The sequence below is a fragment of the Belonocnema kinseyi genome, chromosome 2 (assembly GCF_010883055.1).
Source record: "Belonocnema kinseyi isolate 2016_QV_RU_SX_M_011 chromosome 2, B_treatae_v1, whole genome shotgun sequence".
Classification (NCBI taxonomy): domain Eukaryota; kingdom Metazoa; phylum Arthropoda; class Insecta; order Hymenoptera; family Cynipidae; genus Belonocnema; species Belonocnema kinseyi.
Window position 1 is genome coordinate 83,464,465 of NC_046658.1, and position 13,043 is coordinate 83,477,507.

Sequence of the window (13,043 nt, forward strand, 5' to 3'; positions counted from 1 at the left end):
TATTAATTTATTCCAATTGCAAACGAGTCAAATGGCCCTCACTGTTTGCGTTTCTTCCCCCCAAATTCAGTCCAAGGCCATTTGAAAGCAACCAACAACCCTTGACTGAAAGCGAGAGTTTGGTGTATTAATTAATTCCCCTATTTTCGTGAAAATCAACCTATTTCTCCTCTTTTTGGGGACATCTTGTTTCGTGAAGTCTGAGAAGATTAACATCGAATTCTGACTTCTGAATTCTGATCAGTAAGTATATTATTTAAATTCTACAGGTTCCTGACTCCTGACAGCAGACATGCAAGAAGACAAAGAAAGCCAACAAATCAGCCAGACGTTGTTCCATTGCCACCATCTGAAGGCATTTATCAACAATCGGAGGAGCCAGGAAAAATGGAAAATCTTCAAACAACAGCGCCCCTCTCAAAAAACGATTTCTGGGACAGGAGTCGTGCCAGAACGGGGGACCCTAAAGCCAATTATGGCGCTCCTGTCCCAAACCTTGATAGTTTATTCGTAGGGACACGTAAGGACTATTCAAATCATAATCGCAATTGTTTTACCAATATTTCCAACGTCAATTGCAACGGAGGAACTTTATCGGGGAATATTTATTCAAATTTTGTCCAACGTGGACACAGCAATTTAAGAGGGACAAAATTAAGACCATTGCCTTCTTGCAAGATCAATACTGGAAATCTAATTGTTGATCCTTCAGGTCATTCGTCTTTTTTGTATGAAAATGAAGTAGTGATGAAAGAACGACCCAGCTCTAGTCGAAATCGACAAAATGTGAATCGAAGAGAGGATCGAACAAATCTCATTCAACATAGGATCAAGACGTTCTGTAATTCGGCAGATCGGATTTGCTCGAAACCACCAAATGGGTTGAAGAAATCTAAGGTGCAGAAGAAAACGCCTCTTGTGAATCCAACGCTGGTATGTATATTTCATTTTTTAATTAATTTAATACCATATCAAGGATCACTGCGGTTCAGTAGTTCAATTTCTGGTAAAAAAAGCGGATCTCAGTTATTATTAAAAGATTTTTATATCATATGGGTAGCTCATGAATCTAATTTCTAGTCACTTTTGTATCCAAACATTTTTTTATCTAGCTTTATAAAATCTGTTGTGCACTTCAGCATTTTCTGCTGATAAAAATAGATTTTTAGAAATTTAAGCAGAACGAAGATTGAAAAATAGATAAACAACAGAATTTCAAAATGATCCGGCTTGAACTATTTTTAATGTATTTTTATTAGTAGATAGACTTTGATTAATTATTCTCATTAATTCTCATTAAATATTATCATCAAAGTATTTTTCTAAGTAAGCTTGAAAGAAACAATTTTAAAAGCACAAAAATAACTAAAAAACCCCACTTTTTCTGTTTTCGTTTCCTTAGAGGTTTAACTTTGATTCTAGTATATTTGTATCAATTGGAAGCTCTCCGATGAACAACAAAATTTTCTTTTCAGCTAAAAAAATATTATACTATAAAAAAATTGAAATTAAGAAAAATTGATGTTTCAGAAAAATAACAAAAATATGAAGATGTCAATTTTCTTAAATATGCACTTTTCTAACATATAAAATCCCGTAATATATATTTTCGATTTTCAAAATTTAATTTCTACAACCACAACATCAATTTTTTGATTAACAATTTAATTATTACGAGTATCTTGGAAATTTATTATTTTAAATTCAACAATCTTAATGCCATCCTTCTTTTTTTAGATATTCAACCATTTTCGAGGAAAATTAAAATATTTGGCTGAAAACGAATGTGTTTTGTTAAAAATTTATAATTTTGGGTTGAAAAGTCAACTGTTGTGTTGAAAATTAAAAAAATTTTATTGGTTAAAAATTCAACTATTTTGTTGAAAATTCGTCTTTTTGGATTGGAAATTCATCACTTTTGGTTAAAAATGCAACTTTTTGGGTGGAAATTAATCTGTTTTGGTTGATGATTCAACTAATTTATAGAAAATTCGTCTTTTTTTAAATTCAACTGTTTTTCATTACAATAAATATATTTTGTGGATTAAATATCAGCTGCAATACTTTTCGTTTAAGATTAATCTTCTTTGGTTCAAAATTCAACTGCTTAGTTAAAAGTTGAACTACTATGTTAAAAATTAATTTCGTTTTTGTCCGAAGATTCCACTATATAAGTTGAAAATACATCTCTTAGTTAAACATGAAACTACTTTGTTGAATATATGTATTTTTGAGCTGAAAATTCAACTATTTTGGCAGAAGTTTCAACTATTTGATTAAAAATGAACTTTTTTGTTGAAAATTCAACTTTTTTGTACAAAATTCTTTTATTTTGGGATTTAAAATTCAGCAACCTGATTCCTATTTTTTTATTGACAGAAAAATCTTGTTTTGTTTAAAAAATTAATCTTTTTTTAATGAATTTAACTGTTTTTTTTTATTTGAAATACAATTTTTGTTGTTATTTTAAAAATACTTTAAAATTTATTTATTTTATTTTACTTTTATCACAAAGTTACTCAATTAAATTAATTTTTTATATTTTATGCTTACTTTTAATTCATTTGCATTTTTTTCAAATTCATCTTTACTTTTATGAATTTTATCGAATCTTTCTCATTTCCCTTAAATTCGTCTGATTCTATTTAATTCAAAAAACGTTAGTCCCGTTATTAAACTGCATTATTCACGTTTATTAGATATTAAAGGGGTGTTGACCAATGTAAATAAATATTCAAGATGTTTAATATAAATTTCGATCATTTAGTGTCTTTTTAACAATAACAAATATTACAAATATCTTATTGGCGAAAAAGGATTTCTTTTTTATTATTTATTATTATTATTTATTATTTATTTATTTTTATTATTCCTACCGGAGCAAATAAAAAATATGACCTTTTTACGGCAATGGATTTTTTTAAATGTGTGTCAACAAAAATGATTTTTGTTTTTGGAATATTTGTTTTAAAAAAAGAGAACAAAATGATCTAAATTTAAATCAATCATCTTAAATACTATTCAAATTTTCTGTTTCAGTGGGTCATTATTTCAAGAAAATTAGGCTGTGGTGGCCCTGAGAATAATAAATTAGAAATGTATCTATTTAAACTTGTTTTATTACATTTATAAAATATTATATAATAAAAATATTACAAGATTAGATTCTATTTTTTCTATTTTTTTTTTAAATAAAAATATTGACTTTCCCTTATAAATATTAAACAAGATATTACTTTACTGTAGTCAGTTTTCTTTACCGAAAATTTAAAACTTCCATTTTTGGTTGAAAAATCAACTCTCTTGATGAAAAATGAACTGTTTTGTTAAAAATTCAATTAAAAAAATTGAAATATTGATTTTTCCTCATAAATATTAATCAAAAGATTACTGCAGTTAGATTTTCATTGCCGAAAATTTAATTCTTCCAATTTTGGTTGAAAATTCAACTTTTTCTTTGAAAAATGAACTGTTTTGTTTAAAATTCGATTTTTTTAAATTGAAATATTGTTTTTCCATTATAGATATTAATCAACAAATTACTGTAGTTACATTTTTCTCACTAAAAATTTAATTCTTCAATTGTTGGTTGAAAGATGCTCTTTTTGGTTGAAATTCCAACTCTATGGTTGAAAATTAAACTGTTCTGTTGGAAAATCAATTTGTTTTATTTGAAATATTGATTTTCCCTTATAAATATTAATCAACAGACTTTTTCAGAGTAAAATGGAAGACAGTGGATACCTGAGCAGCACAGATAGCAATGGTTCACGGAAGCAATTACTGGCTCACGACGTCAGCAGTGTTTCCGAAACCGACGAAACGGAATCACTAGGAGATGGAGCCAGTGAAAGCGGTGCCGAGAGCGTAGGAACCGATAGTGTCTTCTTCGGGAGTTTCCGCAAACTCTCAGAAACTTCAAACTTCTCTAAAAGCATAGACTCTGGAGTAGATGTCGAGGTTCGAAATCCACTTTTTCAACCTTTTGGGATGAGAAATGAAGATGGAGTTTTAGAGAGGACAGGAGTTAACACCAGCGAGAGTGAAGCTGAAAGTTTTGACACTGTTTTAAGCCCAGCAGGAAATTGTAGAAAAGGAAATCTTGTCTCTTGACTGTAACAGAATAATTAACGATTAATATTCAAATTATAGGAAAATTAATTAATTATATATTTGATAGCCTCGCTTAGTTAGGTACTGAGATTTCAATTTTTCTTATTTAAAGATTTCTTACTTTATTGTGCGAGGAAAGTTGAAAACTTAGATGTAATCATCAAATGTGCATTCTAAAAGCCAAGTTTTTCATTCTTTTTTTTGTACAAGTCGAAAAAAATTCCAGAAGCAGGTTAGCTGCTATGTTAAAGATATTAGAATATAAAAATTCTGGTCTTCGAATACTAATGGTCTGGGAGAAGTTATGGAATTTTTAAAAGGAAATTTTCAGCCACCCTGATATAATATTTCTGTTAGTAACTTACTTACCATTTATTTCTATTTTTATTCCTGATTTATCAGTTGCTTTCTCCTGACAATTCTATTTTTAATTAAAAATTTTATTACTTGGTTAAAAATTCAACTATTTTGTTATTATGTTTTTTCAATTTAACTTTTTTTATTTACTATTACAATAATTTTGATTGAAATATCTGCTATTACATCATTTGTTGAGAATTAATGTTGTTTGTTTGAAAATGCAATTACTTCGTTGAAGATTAAACCAATTTGTTAAAAAGTAATTTTTTTGTTGAAGATCCATAAATTTAGTTGAAAGTTCATCTCTTTGTATGAAAATTTGTTTTCTTTTTAAATTAAAAAAGCAAATATGTGGTTAAAACTTTACTTTTTGGCTGAAATTTTATATTTTCGAGTTGAAAATGGAACGGCTTTACAAAAAAATCATCCTCTCGCTCAAAAGATCAACAATCTAGATGAAATTTTTGTTTTCTCTACTAAAAAATCATTTTTTGATGAAAATTATTTTTTTTCTTTGTTTGAAAAGTTCAATTTCTGGGATAAAAGTTTAACTACTTTGTTCAAAATTAATTTTTGTTGTTCTTGAAGATTTATCATTTTCGATAAAAATTTAAGTCTTTGGTTGAAAATTAAACTATTTTCTGAAAAAACAACTTTTCGATAAAAAAAATTAATAATTGCGGACTGGACATTCAGCTGTTTTCATAGAAAAATCGTATTTTTGTGAAAAATTGGTATTTTTTATTAAAAGTTGAACTACGTGCTTAAAAAGTAATATATTTGTTTTAACTTTTTTAAGATTCGTTTATTTAATTAACTTTTTTACTGAAAATTTAAATTCCATTTTTGATTGAAAATTCATTGTTTAAAGTTGTAAAATAATCTTTTTTGATAGAAAGCTAATCTTCCTGGTTGAAATTTCCTCGCTTTTAATTGAAAATACAACTGTTTGGTTAAAAAATTGGTTTTTTATTGAAAATTAATATTTTCGGGTTGAAAATCCAATTGTTTTACACAAAATTCGTGTTTTGACTGAAAAGTTTAACAGTTTGTATGAACTTGTTATTTTCTCGACTGAAAAATCATTGGTGTTGAAAATTCGTATTTCTCGTTCAAAAGGTCAACTTCTGAATTGAAATTTGAACTACTTTGTTAAAAATTAGTTTTTTTTCTGTTTTGTTGAAGATTCATCATTTTCGTTGAAATTTTATCTCTTTGGTTGAAAATTAAACTATTTTGTTGAAAATTTGCCTTTCTGGTAAAAAATTAATATTTCTTGATTGAAAATTCAATTTCTTGTACCTATTTTGTTCAATTACTTTGTTAAAATGCTACTATTTGGTGGAAAATACGTTTTTTGGTTTGTTTTTTTTTTTTTTAGATAAATTTTCTTTACTGAAAATTTAATTGTTTAATTTTTTACTGAAAGTTTATCTTGTTGGTTGAAAATTCAACTATTTTGTTAAAAATTTATCTTTGTGGTAAAAAGTTAATAATTGTGTATTGAAATTTCAATTGATTTGTAGAAAATTTGTTCAACTACTTTGTTAAAAATGTCACTATTTCGTTGAAAATTCGTTTTTTATTTTTTGTTTTTAGACAAATTTTGTTTACTGAAAATGTAATTTTGTAGTTTTTGATTGAAGTTTTATCTTTTTGGCTGAAAATTCAACTCTTTTGTTGAAAATTTGTCTTGGTGGTCAAAAATTAATAATTGTGGATTGAAGTTTCAATTGTTTTGTAGAAAATTTGTTCAACTACTTTGTTAAAAATGTCACTATTTGGTTGAAAATTCGTTTTTTTTTTTAGATAAGTTTTGTTTACTGAAAATTTAATTGTTTAATTTTTTACTGAAAGTTTATCTTGTTGGTTGAAAATTCAACTATTTTGTTAAAAATTTATCTTTGTGGTAAGAAGTTAATAATTGTGTATTGAAATTTCAATTGATTTGTAGAAAATTTGTTCAACTACTTTGTTAAAAATGTCACTATTTCGTTGAAAATTCGATTTTTATTTTTTGTTTTTAGACAAATTTTGTTTACTGAAAATGTAATTTTCTAGTTTTTGATTGAAGTTTTATCTTTTTGGCTGAAAATTCTACTCTTTTGTTGAAAATTTGTCTTGGTGGTCAAAAATTAATAATTGTGGATTGAAGTTTCAATTGTTTTGTAGAAAATTTGTTCAACTACTTTGTTAAAAATTATTATTATTATTATTATTATTATTATTATTATTATTATTAAATATTTGGTTGAAAATTCGTTTTTTTTTTAGATCAGTTTTGTTTACTGAAAATGTAATTTTTTAATTTCTGATTGAAGTTTTATCTTGTTGGTTGAAAATTCAACTTTTTTGTTGAAAATTTGTCTTGGTGGTAAAAAATTAATAATTGTGGAATATTCGTTTTTTGTTTGTTGTTTTTTAGACAAATTTTCTTTATAAAAAATTTAATTTTTGCTTGAAATGTTATCTTTTTGGTTAAAAATTCAACTATTTTGTTAAACATTTATCTTTGCGGTAAAAAGTTAATATTTTTGGATTGAAAATTCAATTGTTTTGCACAAAATGTGTTCAACGACTTTGTTAAAAATATCATGATTTTCTTGAAAATTTGTTTTTTTAATTTTTTTTAGATAAACTTTCTTTACTGAAAATTTAATTTTTGGTTGAAAGTTTATCTTTTAGGTTGAAATGTTAAAAATTTATCTTTTTGGTAAAAAGTTAATACTTTTTTAATCAAAATTCAATTGTTTTGTACAAATTTTATTCAGCTGCTTTGTTAAAAATGTCACTATTTGGTTGAAAATACATTTTTGTTGTTGTTTTTTAGATAAATTTTCTTTAATAAAAAATTAATTTTTAGTTGAAAGTTTATCTTGTTGGTTGAAAATTCAATTCTTTTGTTAAAAATTTGTCTTTGTTGTAAAAAATTAATAAGATATATTTTGCTTACTGAAAATGTAATTTTATAATTTTTGATAGAAATTTGATCTTTTTATTCGAAAATTCCATCATTAGATTTAAAACCCAATTTTTTAAAATTCAATTATTTTGTTAAACCATTAATTACTTTGTTGAAAATTGAACTATTTTATTTTTAAATATCATCTTTTTTTAGTCGAAAATTCAACCGTTTTGTGAATGTTTTTTTTTATACAATTTTTCATGTTAAAAATGTTACAATATAACAATTCTGGTCTTTGAATATTAATTGTCAGGGAAAAGTAAAAATTGGTCAGGGAAAAATTAGAGAAACCAGGGAATTTTGAGAATTAAGTTTTGCGGTCGCCCTGCAAAAGATTTATTTGAGGCCTACCTGATATTGTACCTTGTTTTACTAATTTGAATCATTTCGGGTTCACAAATTTCCATAGGAATCTATATAATGTATAGATTCTTTAATAGGAAACCACGAAAAGTTGCAATATAACTTGAACTGATAATATAGGTATTTTAATATAATTAACATTCCAAGAAAGTAAAATATCGCCATTATAATTCAACATTTTTAGATAGTTATAAAATTGATCTACGTGTCCACATATTTATGTAATTACTACAAATTCAAGGATGCAAATGCGCCCTAAAAGTTCGACATTCGGGTAACTAATTTAATATAGAATTAGTATATTCAATATTCTTTTATAATCAATAATTAATTAACTTAGGACTCAGATTCGGAATCTTCATTTCCATACAATATTAATTAATTATAAGAAATTATTATTATAATTAAAGAATTATAAGAAATACTGCTCAATTTATTCAGAAGTTAGTTTAATCGCTAGAGCTTCAATTTTTGCTTGATTGAAAAAGTTGTTTTTAACTTGGAAGATTTTCAAAAACGCTCTGGGCCGGCAGTGCAATATTATCGTGATAAGATTTTTAGATTAATATATACAATTTGCAACTTTGCAGCTAGGTATACTTTTTAATTAATTTTTTATGATGTATATAAAAAGTTCGCATTAGTGAGATTATTTTATATGATAATAATCATGGACCGAAGAAAATACTAGTGGATTTTTGAAAAATTATTATTATAATTATCATATCAATTTTTCAAAAATGTAAACATTTTGCTCTCTATTCTGCAATAAATATTGAGGATTTAATATTCCAACCGATATCTTGCCAAACAGGTATTCATGTTTAGATAGGTGCTAGAGAATATAAAATATTTTCGTTAAAATCTTTTAATAGTAAATTAACTTATTCAATATTTATATATTTTTTGGTTACATGTTAAAGAAACATGATTTAATTTATTAAACTGAGTTACTGAAAACCATTTTCTGCATTTTTGCGATGTCTTTTATCGCTGATTTACATTGAAAATTTAAAAAAATGATATTATTGAATCCCATAAATTATTTATTAAACAACATTTCTATTTAATGTCAATTTTTTCTATTATTAATATTTATTCTTTTTGTATTATTGCAATCCTGAAATGCGAATTTTCCATATTTAAGTGAAGATTCATTTATTTTTATTATCGTGCTTTGTTAAGTTTGAGCCTAATTTATTTATTAAAATTGTGCGTTTTTATAAATGTAGGCAAGACAAAATATTTATTTAACACTTAGTAAAATCATTTCAAAAATGGAATCTCCTAACTTTCTAATTTCACATTTTAAAAATAATTCTACATAATCCAGTTACGTGTAAATAATCTAATTCTAATTTGTCTTAATACATTTTTTTAGAATATAGTCTTATTGGAAGGAGATGTGAATTCCAAAAGCGCACGCTTCCATGTACCTGCCAAATGTAAAAACTAATTTAGCATAAGCTTACGCTTATTATATTAATTCGCTTAAATCAATTGTTAATTTTAGTTAATAATTATTTATCTCATGAAATGAATACTCCTTCGGCTTACTCTATTGTCTCGTCAAGTTATATTAGTTTTAAGTGAATTAAGAGCGAATTATGTGTGTAAATATTACTGCTGAATGGTCATTGTTTATGTAAAATTATGGATTACTAACGAATAATCTCAAATTTTAAGATCAAGAGTTAATTTTTTAGTTCCAAGAAATGCAAACATCGAACAAAAATAGAAGAAAATACATAATATAAAAATACGTATGTTTATTTATTTATATTTTGAATTGCTTGAATTCGTCGGAATTTATAAAACTGGGAAAATATAATGGTAGGTTGTGGGTATGCTAGTAACATTTAATTAAATTTTTGTTATAAACACTATTTTGAATGGTTGAGTGAAAAAAGCCTGTTTTTTGTTATTGAATGATAATTAACTGCGATGGTATGATAGATAAATAGTATTTAATTGTTTTCGTTATCTGTTACTTTACAGTAAGTTAAAATTGCGATGATAGTTTCAATGCCTAATGTTAAAAATTGCTGTAACATTTATGTAAAGATTTATGCCTTTAAAAATGGAATATTTATAAATATAATATAGAAAAAAGTTCTCATTTTTTGTTTTCTTTTATACTTTATCCACCTGTTTTTTAAGAAACTTCCCCCTTTTCTCGTTTTTTCGCTCAGTGTGAACTGAATGAATAAAACTCATTAAGAAAATCCAAACATTTTTGGTTCAAGGTTTATTCTTTTTCGATGAAAAGTCTTTTTGAAAGTTGAGCTCTTCAGGAAAATAAATTCTTTGTTTAAAAATGTATCTTTTTTTGGTTGAAAATCCAACTATGTTATTGAAAAGTAGGTTTTTTCGAAATTTCGTATTATTATTTGGTTGAATTTTTAACTTTTTAGTAGAAAATTCATATCTTTGGTTGGAAATTCAACTATTCTGTTGAAAATTCGTCTTTTTTTTTTTGTTGAGATTTTTTTTCCTGAAAATGTAACTAATCAATTTTTGTTAGAAAATTAATTATTTTAATTGAAAATTGAGCATTTCTGGATGAAAATTCAACGATTTGGAATAAAAAGTCATGTATTTTGTTACCATTTTTTGTGTGCAAAATTAATCTTTCTTGTCGAAAGTTCATCCTTTTTGGTTAAAAATTTATTTAATTCGTATGTTTTAGTTGAATGTTTTTTATTTTTTCAATTTAAACCTTTTTGAATGTTTTGTGGAAATTTCGTCTTTTTGGTTTCAAAACTCAACAAGTTCGTTAAAAATTTATGTTATTTTGTTCAAAATTTGTATTTTTTTTTTTTTGTAAAACATTAATCTTCTTGATGGAAAATTAATCTTTTTGGTCAAAACTTTAACTATTTAAATAAAAATTACTTTTTTTGTTCAATAATTCAACTGCTTAGTTGAAATAACATGTTAAAAAGTAATTTTTTAAGATTTAATTTTTTTGTGGAAAATTTAACTTTTTGTTAAAAATTCGTTTTCTTTGGGTAGAAATTAATTTGATAATTTGAAAATTTAACCATTTCATTTTTGATTAAAAATTCCACTATTGTGTTAAAAATTTTTGGGTTTTCTTGAATGTTCGTCTTTTTTATAGAAAATGAATTCAACATTTTTTTAGAAGAAATTTAGAAACACAATATTATCAAAACAAAATTGTGCAAAAAATAATCTATCTTTTTGGTTGATGTCCCAACTATTTTTGATTTAAAATTCTTCTTGTTTCATTAAATTCAACTGGTTAACATTTTTTTTTAGGAAAATTAGATTTTTTATTGAAAACTCAAATTAATTTTTGTTGAAAGTTGAATTTTGTTTAAAATTCAACTGTTTGGTTAAGGTCTTCTTTTTGGTCGAAAATTCAAATATTTTGTTGGAAATTCATGATTACCTCATTTTTTTCATCTTTTCTCTTTTCAGATATTTTTATTGTAAGTGAAGTTCTTTCATAAAAAATAAAATTAACACGTTGAAAATTCCACTATCTTCTACAAAATTCTTCATTTTAAATAAAAAAATTGAACTATTTGATGAAAAAGGTAACTTTTTTTGAATGAATCCAAATATTTTTTATTTGAAAATTTGGTTGGTTTGGTTTAAAAATAGTTTTTTTTTAATTCCAAATTATTATTTTATTGCATTTTAAACTCTTCTTGAGTATTATTATCTTTGGTTGAAAATCATTCTTTTTTTGTTTAGCTGAAATTTTTTAAACTGAAAATGCAACTATTTCATTTTTGTTTGAAAATTAACTATTTAAATTAATAATTGAACTTCCAGATTAAAAATTCATGTATTTTACTAAAAATGCGTTGTTTTTTTGTAGAGGATAATCTTTCTTGTTGAGAATTCATCCTTTTTGTTTAAAATTTATTTAATTTTAACTATTTATCTAAATATTGAACTATTTAGCTACAAATGCAATTTTTTGTTAAGACTATATTGTTAAAAAGTAATTTTTTTTAAGATTTACTTTTTTTTGAAAATTTAACTATTTTGTTAAGAATTCGTTTTCTTAGGTTAAAAATTAATACTTTTTTTTTGAAAATTTAACCATTTCATTTTTGTTGAAAATTCAACTATTTTGTAGAAAAATGTCGTATTTTTTTTAATATTCGTCTTTTTTGTAGAAAATGAATTCAAAATTTTCTTAAAGGAAATTTAGAAACACAATGTTAACAAGATAAAATTGTGAAAAAAGTTACTTATCTTTTTCGTTGAGGACTGAACTATTTTTTGTTTAAAATTCATCTTGTTTGGTCTAATTTAAGAAGTTAATTTTTTTCAAATTAAAATTTTTCATCCAGTGATGGATTTTGGTTGATTTTGTAAGTCTCTTTTTATATATTTTTATTGAAAATGAAATTTTTTGTTGAAAACTGGACTCATTGAGTTGAAACTTCAACATTCTTCAAGAAAATTCTTAAATTTGGAATCAAAAATTCAGCTATTTGGTTGAAAATGCAACAGTTTAAGGTTTTCTTTTCTGTCGAAAATTCCAATTATTTTCTTGAAAATTCATCTTTTATTTATTTTAACTCGCTTTTCATATATTTTTATTGAAAATGAAATTTTTATTTAAAATTCGACTTATCGGGTTGAAAAGTAAAAATTCTTCTGGAAAATTCATTATTTTGAATTAAAAATTCAACTAGTTAAATGAAAATGCAACTAATTTTGATTGAATCTTTTTTTATTTGAAAATTTGACTATTTTGTTGAAAATTCATTTTTTAGGTGAAAAAATAAACTGTTTGGCTAAAAATTTAATCATTTTGTTGAAAATTTATCTTTTTTAGTTGAAAATTCAGCTATACGGTTAAAACTTAATCTTTTATTCTTGGCAATTTAAATATTTGGTTAAAAGTTCAACTAAAAATTTGTCTTTTAGAGTTCACAATTCATCTCTTTTAGTATAAAATCTTTTTTCCTTTATTTGTCTATTAATTCATATTTAACTATTTTATTGAATGATAAATATTTCGACTTAAAATCTTAGCAATTCAAAGAGATTCATATTTAATTCAACATGGTATTTACACTAATGTTCTTTAAAAGAATGTATTGTCCTATTTTCGTGAAAATCCAACCTAATTCCTCCCTCTTTTTTTAGATAACCCGAAATAGTTAACGTAGTTTTTCCCAGTATCCATAAAACTAATTCCAGGATTTCAAAAATCTTCGGTATATTAAAATCACTACTAAAAAAAGCCAGTCAA